Here is a 14,520-nt window from a genome sequence, read left to right on the forward strand (position 1 = left end):
GAAATACTTTGCCTTTTACAATATTTGGCTTTAACGTAACAGCTGCTTGGAGAAGTATTGGTGAGATGTTTTCTGTTGAGACCGGATTTAATTTCATGCAGGATATTAGCTTCCGTTTTCTTGTCATTCACATTTTGTTTATCTTTTGAGGGTTGGAAAGAGTTAAGTGAGTTACGGCTAGGCTAGTCCTAGGATGCATTCCTTTAAATAAAGTGCATTCCTCGAGTCAGACCTCTTTTGAGAGAACTTTAATAAAAGTCCAAAGCCTAGGCCTGTTTAACATAAAATAGCTTGAGAAATGCCAAGCAGCGTTTTCCCTTCCCCTCCCTCCCCCCAGCGCACTCTTCTGATGAGCGGGTGTGGGAGAAGGTAGATTGCTGCAGTGTCAGTGCAGTCGGGAAGCAGAAGTGGCCGCCATGTTCTCTCTTTTTTTTTTTTGTGAATCGCCCTCATTTGCATAGCACACTCTTCATTCATAAAAAAATAATTAAACATCCATCACCTTGGACATCTTGAAAAGGATTTCCCAAGAAAAAAAATTCGAAGCTTGATTGCCTTCACGTAGATCTTTGAGTTCAGGAAATAAGGAAAATTCGAAGTCTTAGGTTAAATTCTAAAACATACGCACACACAAACAACTACCCCTGTTCTCAGAATGTTGACACAGTTATGTGGGAAATATCAGTTCGGGGAGGTGCTGGGATCACGTGATCGCCTCCATTCATAAAATACCTGGCTGTCCATTCACAGTGCAGTACACTGTCTCATTGCCTTCCGCAGATTAGACCTACTTTGAGCGAGATCAAGCAGTGCTGTATCTCAGATAACGCCTAGTTAGGCGAACAGCTGCTGAAAATTCTGAACAGAATGACGATATTTTTTGGGCCTCTTAAGAAAGCTTGGATCAACATGTCAAGTTCATTTTAGGGATAGGAAAAGACTAATTACCATATTTAAAGTGAAATATTTAATACCTCAGCTAATAGAAAAGCAAATGAGGGAATGTGGATTGACACACGTGTAAAATAGTTTCTAAATGGCTCTTTCTGTAATATTTGTCATGAACAAATTCAGAGCAAGTTTTTGGTGTAGTGATGTCAGTGGATGATTTTGCTGTTACACGAAAAATGAGTAAATATTCCCAGTGGTTTAATCCCAAAGATGTTGATATTTGAAACACGAAATGGCAGTTTTTACCGAGAAGATTGCTTCTCTCTCTCTCTTTCTCTTTCTCAAATTTTATGTGTACTTAGTGTGGGACAACTTGGAAATCTCACCCATATTTTTGGAATTCTGTTTTTACAGATATATCCTGCTTTATTAATGTTACTCCCTAGGAGGTTTGTTAAGCTAGTTTTTGTAGGACAAAATTAATGTTTTAGCATATAATATTTTGCTATTTTGGGATTTTACTTAAAATTTTTTTATATTAGAAAGTGATGTGTTCATCTGGTAATCAGTTTTCTTAGGGCCAACATTGTGCATTAGATAAACCACAGTAAACTTGTTTCGAACGTAGCTTTTATTCTGGTAATTTATATATCTCATCTTTAATATATAAAGTAATGTTTTGAAGTGGCAGTTTATTGTTTAACCATATATATTATGAAGATACAAGAAATATATAATGGCCAATGCCCTTGAAGGTTTAACATAGTTTAAAACTGCCCTGTAATGTGGACTTTATTTATAAAATCCTTGTTTATTTTTTTCTTTCCTCAGTTTTTTTCAAAGTCTCAATTAATAGGAATTTAATTACAGTAGAGATTATTTTTAACACTGGAATGTTTTTCAACCTTTAGAAAAAAAATGTGAATCGCTTCTAGGCCTATATTATTAAGATCAAGTGTAGAAAAAAAGTGAAAATCACCAATATCTTGAGAAACCTTAATCTTTTCTAGCCATTGTAATAAAATACAGTAAGGCCTTTGTGGCCTCATTTTGAAATCCTCTATTATATGCTTTATTATTTGAAATAAGGGTTATGTGTAGAGAGATAGATAGCTCTCAGAGGTTGATTGTGGATGTATATTGAATCAAGAATTAGTGAAGGATCTACTATGTGTAAGACTTTGTCTTATGCAATATCAGACTTTGGGAAGGGTTGGTAAAATTCTGCTTTTCTTCAACCTTTAGTAGGAACTGGAACTGAGTTAAAAGTGCAGTTTAAAAAAATAATTCTTTCCATTCAGGAGTAATAGTTTATTTCAGATAATGTACAAAATGGTCTTTAAAGTGAAAAAATAATAACTTATTTGCATTTCTACTACTAAGATGTCTTAATATTTGATATATAAACACACTTTTCATATGATATGCATAAATCATATTCATTTATTGGATTTTTTTTACCATGTGCCAAGCTCTGATAAATGCTTTATATAATTTATGTATATGCGTGTATTTTCAGCAGAAATGGAATTGTGTAGCAGATACTATTATAACTTAATATATTGTGAATATTTTCCTATGTCATTACATTCTAGAATATAATTTTAATGGCTACATTATATTCAGTATGTAACATGCATTAGTTTTAGTCAGTCTACTATTTTTGGATATTTCTAAACAGTGCTGCATTTGATCCTGAGTTCTGTCTGTATCCAAATATATTACTTTTTCCTTGAGATAGTCTAGGAATGGAGTTAATAGAAGTAAGTTTAAAATTTTTTTATTTGTGCCAAATTGCCCTCTAGAAAAGAATAACTCACTGTATCAGAGTGCTTATACCTTGAAATGTCTGTCCAGTTCTCTTAGAAATAAATTTTTGCCATTTAAAAAAAAATCTCACCTGAGGATATGTTTTTTATTGATTCTGGGAAAGAGAGAGAGAGAGAAAGGAAGAGAGAAAGAGAAAGATGTGAGAGAGAAACATACATCGGTTGCCTCCCATACCCACCTGGACCCAGCCAGCAACCTAGGTGTGTGCCCTGACTGGGAATTGAACCCGCTATATGGGACATTGCTCCAACCACCTGGGCCACTTGGCCAGGGCAATTTTTGCCAAATTGAATGAGGAAATTAGATCTTGTGCCTATTTTTAAAAGGTGCTGGATGGTAAAATAAAATTGATACTTAAAAAAAACAAACTTGTGAGGTTGTTTTTGGACAACTGGACTGAAACAAAATACTATATAATAAAATAAAATTACAATGTATGTGATCATACAGAAGTCATCTGCAGATCATTTATTTAACTTTTACCAACCTTTATGTAGTAGGGTATAGTGTAGAGAACATTGGACTTGGAACTGGGTGATGCAATGCTGTCCTAACTGTCACTAATTTTTTCTGTGATTCTGGACAAGTGACAGCTTATATGGGCCTCAGTTTGCTCACTTGTAAATCAAGGTATTTGAACTGAGCATTATTATGGCCCCTTCCTGTGCTAAATCACCCTAAAGTAATACAGTGGTAGAAATACTGCAAGTCACTAGCCTTGTAACGTACAAATTTGTTAATTAATTTTATTATGTTGTTGTTTGTGAAATATTGAAGCAAATGAAAGAAAGACTTCTAGTAGAGATCTGGTAGGATGATAAAAAATTTGGAAACAATTAGTATGTTCAAAATCTTTTAAGATTTTCTTATTTTGGGCTTAAGAACCCTGTGTCTTTGATATTATATATCACAGATGGAGAACTTTTTAGTGCTTTTTTTAAGTCTCCTTTTAAGGCTATTGGGTTTAAATACCAATTTGAGTATTTCTAAAAGGAATACTTGTACTAACAAGGTACCAACCTTTGTGTTTTAATTGTCCAAGAGGTGCAAACAAAGTAAGTCTTTTCATTTGTTTATTCATACAAATCATGTTAATCTAATACTAAGAGGTAATTTAATTCATTTAAGGAGCTAATGCAGATAATGAAATTTTTTATTTTATTTAAAAATTTTTTTATTGACTCACTAGAGGCCCAGTGCATGAATTTGTGCATGGGTGGGGTCCCTCGTCCTGGCCGGTGATCAGGGCTGACTGGGGGCCGTCTTGCCCAGTCCCCATCAGGGCCAGCTGGCTTGGGGGGGCACTGCGGGGAGGTTGGCCAGATGTAGGAACTTGGCTGTGGGAGCGCACTGACCACCAGGGAGCAGCTTCTGCGTTGAGTGTCTGCCCCCTGGTGGTCAGTGCATGTCATAACGACTGGTCGTTTGGTCGCTTAGGCTTTTATATATATAGATATATTTGAAAGAAAGAGAAACATTGCTTTATTGTTCCACTTACTGATGCATTCATTGGTTGCTTCTTGTTTGTGCCCTAACCTGATATTGAACTTGCAACCGTGGTGTATGGGGACAGTGTTGTGCATTAACCAACTGAGCTACCCTGCCAGGGCCTTATTTTTTAATATTCAGATTTAGTTTGCTGTTTATGACAAATTTTGTGTCATAGCAGCATCTCATTTCAGAGTCCTGAGCTATTGTCATTATAAACTCCTAACATGTTGATTTTTGTGGCAAACTGAATGGTTTTAAATGGAAAAAAAAGAAAAGATGTATTTTTGTTTAAACATAGTTTATTATTTTTGTTAAAATATGGTTCATTAGCCAAAACCGGTTTGGCTCAGTGGATAGAGCGTCGGCCTGCAGACTGAAAGGTCCCGGGTTCGATTCCGGTCAAGGGCATGTACCTTGGTTGCGGGCACATCCCCAGTAGGGGGTGTGCAAGAGGCAGCTGATCGATGTTTCTCTCTCATCGATGTTTCTAACTCTCTATCCCTCTCCCTTCCTCTCTGTAAAAAATCAATAAAATATATTTTTAAAAAATATGGTTCATTAGTAATGGCTCTTAGACTAAGGTGTTAAATTGTTTGAGACATTGAGTTCTTAGAATTCAGACTACTAATCTCTAACTGAACCTTGTTTACATTCATGGTTGAAGGAAATACCAACAAATCATAGCAGAATTAGAAGTACTTGTGACAGCAATTGTATTAGTTCCCTAGGACTGTCATAATAAAGTATCACAAACTAGGCGGCTTAAAACAACAGAAATTTATTGTCTCACAGTTCTGGAGGTTAGAAGTTCAAAATCAAGGTGTTGGCAGGGCCATGCTCTGAAATCAATGGGTGAATCCATCCTTGCCTCTTCCTAGCTAATGTGGTTGATGGCAACTTTGGCATTCCTTGGCTTGCAGCTGCCTAATTCCATAATCTGCTTTCATCATCGCATGGTGTTCTCTCTGTGTATCTCAATCTTCACATGCCCCCTTCCCTTTTATATATATATATTTATTTATTTCAGAGAAGAAAGGAGAGAGAGAGAGAAACATCAATGATGAGAGAGAATCATTAATTGGCTGCCTCCTGTATGCCCCCAACTGGGGATCGACCCCACAACCTGGGCATGTCCCTTTGACCAAAATTGAACCCAGGACCCTTCAGTCCTGTGCCGACACTCTATCCACTGAGCAAACCAGCTAGGGCCACATGGCCCTTTTACTAGTATAAGGACACCAGTCATATTGGATTAGGAACCCACCCTACTCCAGTATGACTTCCTCTTTACATTCTACAACAACCATATTTCCAAACAAGATCACTTTCTGAGATACTAGGGTTTTGGACTTCAACATTATTTATTTTTAAAAGGATATAATTCACCCATAATGGTGATAGAAGTCAGATTTTTTTTAACAGTACAATTGGTGTCCAGGGATTAATAGGTATCTTGAAATAGCACTTATAGTCACTAGTTTGAAATTATTATAGTTATTAAACTATTGCTAGAACTTATATTTTAATATGTTAATAAAAGAAGCACATGTATTTTGTATGGCTGTTTCAAAATTTAAAATATTTTGATATTTATGTCAATGTAATTGATTTTTTTGTAATCCTATGCGTTATGTTTTAAGCCTTTAATGTTCTGAGAAGGGGACCATAGGTTTCTTTAGACTGACAAAGAGGTCCATGGCACAAAAGGTTAAGATCTGCTATAGCCCTGGCCGGTGTGGCTCAGCTGGTTGAGCATCCTCCCATGCACTGAAAGATTGCCCTTTAGATTCCTCTCAGGGCACATGCCCGGCTCTTGTGCTCCATTCCTAGTAGGGGGCGTGCAGGAGGCAGCCCATCTATGTTTCTCTCCCTCTCCCTTCTTTTCTCTAAAATCAATAAAAACATATTTTAAAAAATCTCCTGCTATAGAAGGCTGAACCCAAAGATATGGATATAAAATGGGAAGATTAAGAAACATGAAGGATAAGATAAACAAGTTCAACATACAAGTTCAACAGTTCCAAAAGAAGAGATAATGGAGGAGAGGAAATAGAGATAATGGCTGAGAATTTTCAAAAGGAGCAAATTAAACCCAATTCAGTGAACTAAGCACAAAACAGCCTCACAGTCAAACTGGGATTATCTGTAGATTGCAAGAAAGGAACAACCTAACAAACTCCTCCATGTAGTTTATCACATTGGAATGTTAAAGGAGAGAAATGATAGTTTTAATAAGTGCCAGAAATGTAATAGTCATTCCATCTCTGCCTATAATATGGAAGTAAATGTTCATAATTTAAAGATTTATGATATAAATATTCATAAATACAGATTTACATTATTTCTGCTCCCTAAAATTTAAGACTTAATTTTTCTGATTTAAAATGAGAGTTTTGGATTTGATCTTTAGGATTTCTTTTAGTTCAGTAATTCTAGAATCCTAAGTGATTTTCTTTGTATTTCTGAACCACATTGAATATAGCGTTACTGTTACTTATAAATATAGAATTGATTGGTGAAGATTTCCTTGTATCTGAAATTTTTGAATTATCTTGGAAGGCATTTTCTTTGTACATTTAGAGTGCAAAGAATAAGCTTTAGTAAATTCAACAGTGATTGGAAATAACAATTAATCTAATCAGTTTTATAACATTATAATTTTGATAAAGGCCTTTATGGCTTAGAATGTAGAATGCAGTTGTTTTTTGCTGGTTGTATTTAATGATACTATTGCTTATGATTGAACACATCTCATTTGTTTATTCACATGTTTAGAGATTACTTTCACAAATACATGGTATTTGTTTTTGTTTTTAATTTTTTATTGTTTAAAGTATTACATATGTCTCCTTTTTCTTCCATTGACCTCTCCCTGGCCACTCCTACCCCCCAGCACATGCCCTCACCTTCCTAGTGTCTGTGTCCATTGGTTATGCTTATATGCATACAAGTCTTTTGGGTTACCAGAAATTTAGTGAATCATGACTTTTCTGATGCCACTTTTTCAAAGTTGTCATAACTTTCACCACATTAGAATGTTTTAGTAACTTTGGCATAAAGTTACCAAACTTTTTTTTTTCTGTTTTATTGTTAGTTACATTGATACTTTGAGATTGGAATTCAGGATCAATTCTGGGTTTGCCCCATTAATAATATGTGAAAGCATTTCAAAATTTTAGTTGCCGAATTGTGTATATGGATTTCTTAACAGTTTTTCAGGACAGATTTCATTAGTAACGTTTTCTTCAAGAATTTCAGATCAGTGACATTTGAGTGCCTACTAGGCATTTGACTTTTCCTTAGCCTTGGAGATACAAAGATAAGTAAAATCTGATAACTGCTTTCACTTTCCAACAGGGGAACTAGATCCCTCTGAAATGTGATGAGTGCTCTGCTTATGAAGTTATTCAAGGCTGTAGGAGAAAGTGATTCTATCTGGAGGTGGATGGCAGGGTGAGAGTTATGTGTGAAGGAAGTTTTCAGAAAAGAAGTGGCACTTTAGGAGTCACCTAGAGATGAGATGGAAAGGGAAAAAGTATTCCAAGAAGTGGGGTGGGGAGGGGGTAAAACAAAAGCAAGCACAGAAGGTTTGAAGAAAAGCAATAGCTTTTTGGGTAAACATGTTTGGAGGAGTAATGGGAGATAGATTACAAGGTGTTGGTGGCCAGATTGTAAGTATAGATTTGTGTTTAACTGTGTATCAGCAATCTTGGAGCAAAGGTGATGGCTAGGTCTGGAGCCTGAGGGCCACAAGATAAATGTGACAGAGGCTCCTAGAAGCTTTTTCAAAACTTTTGAAAAGTTGAGAGAAATTTATTTAACTGTTCAGTATGTTAATGACATTAATTTTGAACAGAATTCCCATAAATTTTTCAGATAAAGCACTAAGCATTGGAAGAAAATTTGTTCTTTGAGCTTCCCTCCCTCTTCACCACAACTCTTAGGTCAGTAAGGATAATAATGAAAGGCACCAGCTTAAGTCTTTATCATGTAGACAGTGGGGAACATTATTTTAAGTGAGGAAGTGATGTCAAATTTGTGTAGAACGGTGAATACGAGGGTTCCTTTGTACAGGTGATTAGAGGGAAAAGAAAGGAAAAGAAAATGAACTCTTATTGAGGAGGAAGATGTAATAATGATCAAGGTAAAGAACAGCTGGGAATAGTTCATTTGGAACTGTTGAGGATGAATTTGTAAGGCAGTTTAGATTTCCAGTAAGTGTGATTATGTGACTGGATGTGAAGGAAGTAGGATGAGTGTGGGATGATTTCAACATTTTAAATTTGGGTGGCTGTGATGCTTTTAAATGAAGTGGGAAGAGGAAGAGACAGTTTTTAAGGGGGAAATAACTCAATTTTGATACTTTTTAATTTGTGGGTGCCTACTAGGTATCCTATCTAATAAAGAGGGAATATGCTAATTGACCATCACCCTGTCACAAAGATGGCTGCACACACAGCTGAGGCCAAGTTCCCATAAGGAGCCTTAACGAGCAATCAGCAGGGACCTGACGCTACGCCCTCCCCCGCCCCAATGGGGCTTGACAGGGGACCTCAGGCCGCGCCCCACACCCGGCAAGGCTTGACAGGGGACCTCAAGGTGCACTTCCCGTCCTGGTGCTGGGCTAGGGGACCTCAGGCTGCTCCCCCCGCCCCAGCACCAGGCTGGGGAACCTCAGGCTGCACCCCCCACCAGGTGGGACTGGACAGGGGACCTCAGGCCACGCTCCCCACCCTGGCACCAGGCCAGGGGACCTCAGGCCGCAACCCCCGCCCCAGCACCGGGCCAAGGGACCTGAGGCTGCGCCCCCCTGCCTGGCGGGGTTTGACAGGGGACCTCAAGGCACACCCCCCGCCCCGGTGTGGGCTGGGGGACCTCAGGCCATGCCCCCCGTCCTGGCGCCGGGCCAAGGGATCTGAGGCTACGTCCCCTGCCTGGTGGGGCTTGACAAGGGTCGGACTGCCAGGTCTGGATCTAGCCCAATGAGTGGGAGGCGGCCGGGTCTGGGTCTCACGCGATTTTGAGGTGCATGTGGGTGGGCGGGGACTTGACTCTGGGTCCCGTGGTGCACCCCAGACTCTGATAAGAGGAAGGTTTTCATATACATTTTACTAATTTTCTTTCATCTCTGACATTTCTATTATAGAGAAAGGGCGAATAGCAATATTAAAATATTTCCTCTAATTAATCCCCTTTTAATGTGCACGAATTTCGTGCACCGGGCCACTAGTCAAGGTATAAAATACCCCATAAGGTGTTTTAAATTATAGGTTTGGTGCCCAAAGAATGTTAAGAGGGCAGAGTTAGAGGCAACATATTCAGCATATGTAATAGTTGAAGCTAGTGGAAAATTGCCCAAGGATAATATTAAGTAGAAATGGGAAGTTGAATAGTTAGAAACAGCAGTTTTTTTTTGTTGTTGTTTTTTAAAATATACTTTTAATTGATTTCAGAGAGGAAGGGATAGAGAGGAGAGATAGAAACATCAATGATGAGAGAGAATCACTGATCTGCTGTCTTCTGCATGCCCCCTACTGGGGACTGAGCCTGCAACCGGGACATGTGCCCTGACCTGGAATCGAACCATGACCTTCTGGTTCATAGGTCAACGCTCACCCACTGAGCCATACGGGCCGGGCAACAGCAATGTTTTTAAGCGAGTGTAAGAAGAGACACTAAAAGACAGAAAAGTCTTGAGAGGTAGGAGAGTTCAGAGAGAAAGTGTTAAAATAGGAAATGATGAAATGGAGACAGCAAAGAGTAAGATTATACTCATTTAGGGGGAAGCTGGGAGTTGAGATTATTTGTTAAATGAGGTGATGTCAGTTATGCAGAGAAAGAAAGAAAAAGTTAAAAGATGGGCAATTGATAGAGCAAGGCCTAGGAAAGTGGAGCCTATCAAACTGTTTTACTGCTTGTCAGATTTAATCCTTCTAAGGACCATGTGAGCTAAGTATATCCATAGTTACAGATAGAGATAACTGAGATTTAAGAGAGGTTTAGTAACTTGCCCACAGCCACACAAGGGAGTAAGTGGTAGAAATGAGATTCAAAATGCAATGTAATGTTTATACTGTATCTCAAATACTTAATGGCCAGACTCGATTTTAAACAAGAAATTAAGCTTGAAGTGATAGGTAGACACATAGAATTGACAGCTGATTTGAGTGACTGGAAGTTTTGATAAAGTTAATGGACACATGAGTGAAAGTGGGAAAAATTGAAAGTTAGATTTTGATCAGAGAACACAGACTCAAGACTGCTGACATGTGAGGGAAGATTAAAGTAAAAACAGGTTGTAGGAGTAGAGGAGCCAGGATCTGCTAGGATGTTTTAAAAGGTCAACAATGTGGCTGTTCAAGTTTCTGGGTTGGTATTAGGAGTTGAGGTGGAGAGGAATCCTGAGCCAAGGCCAATGTATTTAATGTGAGTGTGGGATGAGCAGCTTAGAGTGGGAGTATGAATGCTGACATCTGCCTCTACAATTTAAAGAGACAGGAATAAGGATTTTGGAATTGGAGGTTGAAGATGAGGGTGTCAGGGAGGAGGGTAAGAAAAGGGAAGGACTTACCTGAGAGGAGTTGAGAATATTAGGAATGTTAGGATCTCGGGTAATAATGGCCCTATCAGGGATGAAAGATGGTGGGAATTAGAAAGTGGAAGGGAGGATAGACATGTAAATGAATTACCCAAATTTGGATTTTTATTAGGAACTTTAAGGTTTCTGAAAGACTAACCAAGATGTTGACTTTATCCAAATAAATTATATTGTCTTTGACAGAAGGTTTTGTATTCTTGGGGTACTCCAATCTAAATGGTTAGAAAGGTCTTTTCAAAACCAAATTCACTAATTAAATAACTACAACTTGGTGTTCACAATTAACATGATTCTGTGGTTACTGCTGACTGTTGCATTAAGACTTTGACAAATCACATAACCTGTCTATGCTTGATTCTCCATCTGTAAAACCAGGGAAATGTGTCATTACTTAAGAGAGAGGTTAAGATAAATGTAACTTCCCCTCCCTTGATATCATTTTTTTTATGAGAGTTAAGAGAATGTTAAAAAGAACTTTTAATTCTTGAGAAGAAAGGTTCATGAAATAATGAGTGCTTACTTTCACTTAGCCTGAATTGTATGTGGGGTTACTTTTTTTTAAAAAAATTATTTATTGATTTTAAAGAGAGAGAAACATTAATTTTTGTTGTTGTTCCACTTATCTATGCATTCATTGGTTGCTTTTTATGCCCTGACTGGATGAACCCAGAACCTTGATGTATTCAAACAACACTCTAAATAACTGAGCTACCTGGCCATTACTGGTAGGGTTACTTTTTAAAAAGGATTTGAACTCCTAGAAAATTTGTATTTCACTTTAAATGTTAAAAAGCAACTTTTTAGAAAAACTTAGAAACTAGTAATTCCAATAAGCAGAAAATAATATAAATCTATATCGTGAACATTTTCTTCCATGTTCTGAGCAAAGATTGAGTAAAGAGAATGTAAGTGTTGGGTAAAGAACTAGCTCTAGCCAGTCTTTTTGTTTGTTTGGTATTTAATACAACTATTTAGTTATAAAAGGAGTATATTTCTAGAGCTTGTTAATGAAAGCAATTTTAACACCTGAGCACATTTTGGAAGTATAAGTCATCTTTCTCAGTTGAATGCAGGAGCTTTCAAATATTGTAGGGAGAGCAAAAATCTACTTTCATGGGAGAGAAGGGGAGAGGAAGGTTTTTTCAGCTTTTTAAAGATTTAGACAATTTTTCACAACTGTAATCAAACTAGGATTCCTATTAATAGGCTAGATCTATTAATAGAGATCCTAGTGATAAGTGAGAGGCAAGATCTGCTAGTCAGTTCATTGCTCTTGATTTAGTCTGTTAACTTGAATTTGGACGGCTAAACGTCTGTAAGCTTATGTTTGAGTTCATTTTATAGTCCTCAACAACTAAAGCAAAAACTTGTTTATGTTTTAATTTAGCCTGATATTTAGCCTCATTATTCTAAAACTGTATAATTGGTTAATTAAAAAATAACTGCCTTAGATACATAATTACTGACACTTGGGTTAGGAAAGAATTTGAAGTTAATTCTCAATCAAGATCTTAAATGAACATAAATCAGGAATTTAAAAAATATGATGATTAAAAATTGTGTATACTTTTTCTAGAGGATTATTCAAGCCAACAAACAAAATTAACTTAATAAGAATTAACATATAACAAATAACTTTAATAAGTATATCTAATTAAGATATTCTTTAACTGTATTATGATCATTTTTTTAAAAAAGGGGAGAGATGAATGAGACAAGCTAGCTTCTAACCACCTTTGCTTTCTTGAGCAATTTTTCCTAGTCTTGATACTTCAAAATATGTAGCTTCTAAGTGAGCCAAAAAGAGAAAGAATGTATCTGATGTTATGTAGACCCTATTGCAGATGAGTCTGAACTTTATAATGTGTACTAGGCCTTAGCATACACTGGTTTGGCTTTTAATTACTGGCTAACTTCTAGTTGTGTCCTTTGCGTATTTGCCCTGTGTCAAACAGATTTGGCTAGGTGTAGTGGGAGGAAAACTGAAACTGAGAAGTCCTTTTAACTGACTGCTATGGTCTGAATGTCTGTGCCCTCACGCCTATCCCCAATTTGTATGTTTAAATCCTAACCCCCAAAGATGATGGCATTTGGAGCTGGGGCATTAGGGAGGTGTTTAAATCATGAGGGTGGATCCTTCTTGAATGGGATTAGTGTCTTCTAAAAAAAGAGGCTCCAGATAGATCCCTAGGTCTTTTACCGTCTGAGGGACACAGAGGAAGGCCTTGGCTGTGAACCAGGAGAAGGCCCTAATCTGACCATGCTGGCATCTTGATCTTGGACTTCCCAGTCTCCAGAACTGTAAGAGATACGTATCTCTTGTTAATAAGCTGCCCATCAGTGGTATTTTATTATAGCAGCCTGAATAGACTAAGACACTGACTTTGTGTTTGCTTGTTTTGGGAAATAACATCTAGGAAAGAAAGAAATCAATAAAAAAAACAACACAATTTTCAGTTGCTTCTAGATCCATATGTATATATTTTACTTGTTTTAGTAGGGTATGCACAAATATCATTCATTTTTTACCTGATATACTTAATATAAATAATTTCTATGCTCATACATAGATTTTTAGTAATCATTATTTTAATGCCTATAATATTCCATCAAGTTGTACCATAAGTTTACATAGCTATTATCTTCTTAGTGAACACTTTAGGTTTCCAGCTCTTTGCTATCCTATCTAATAAAAGAATAATATGCAAATTGACCACCACTCCAACATACAAGATGACTGCCCCCATGTGGACACAAGATGGCTGCCACAAGATGGCCAGCAGGGGAGGGCAGTTGGGAGGTACCAGGCCTGCAAGGGAGGGAAGTTGGGGGCAACCGGGCCTGCAGGGAAGGGCAGTTGGGAAGGACCCAGGCCTGCAGGGGAGAGCAGTTGGGGGGGACCAGGCCTGCAGGGGAGGGCAGTTAGGGGTGTCCAAACCTGCAGGGGAGGGTAGTTAGGGGCAAACAGGCTGGCAGGGGAGCAGTTAGGCATCAATCAGGCTGGCAGGGGAGTGGTTAGGGGGTGATCAGGCTGGCAGGCAGAAGCGGTTAGGGGCAATCAGGAAGGCAGGCAGGCGAGCAGTTGGGAGCCAGCAGTCCTGGATTGTGAGAGGGATGTCCGACTGCCCATTTAGGCCCTATCCTACCGGGATCGGGCCTAAACGGGCAGTCGGACATCCCTCAAGGGGTCCCAGATTGGAGAGGGTGCAGGCTGGGCGGAGGGACATACATATTGTCTAAAGTTTTACATATGCCTCCTTTTCTCCCAATTGACCTCCCCTAAAACAGTGACTTAATCTTTAACTGTGACAATAACAAATACATTATACCTTTTGACACAGTGTGTGTGTGTGAATGCATTCATACACACACACACATACACACACACACACACAACCTTTCATAAAATAGCTTAACTTTCTGTGTGATGACATAGGCTGACTTTTGTGCTCCCATTCAGTTCTCTATAAAAACATAATACTGGTGAAGACCCTTGCAGTGAAAAATCCCCTGTTCTACACCACAGTGCAGTATATGGGATGTTGTCTTCTAAAGATGTACCTCCTTATTGCTACTGAAGATAACATTTGTGTTCAGCTTATTATTTCATGAAATAAGAGATAATACTAAAAGTTATAGGATCCTCAGGAGAGTGCATTTCAAGGTCGAATTAGGAGCTGTTACAGGGGAATTCAGATTTGAGTTGCTAT

The 14,520-nt window shown here is 38.0% G+C and overlaps 1 protein-coding gene across 2 annotated transcripts in view; it reads left to right on the forward strand.

The window, feature by feature from the left end:
* SPRED1 (sprouty related EVH1 domain containing 1) overlaps positions 1–14,520 on the forward strand; it is a 130,805-nt gene that overhangs the window by 2,053 nt on the left and 114,232 nt on the right. The window lies entirely within an intron of this gene.

Source organism: Cnephaeus nilssonii (assembly GCF_951640355.1).
Source record: "Cnephaeus nilssonii genome assembly, chromosome: 4".
Lineage (NCBI taxonomy): Eukaryota > Metazoa > Chordata > Mammalia > Chiroptera > Vespertilionidae > Cnephaeus > Cnephaeus nilssonii.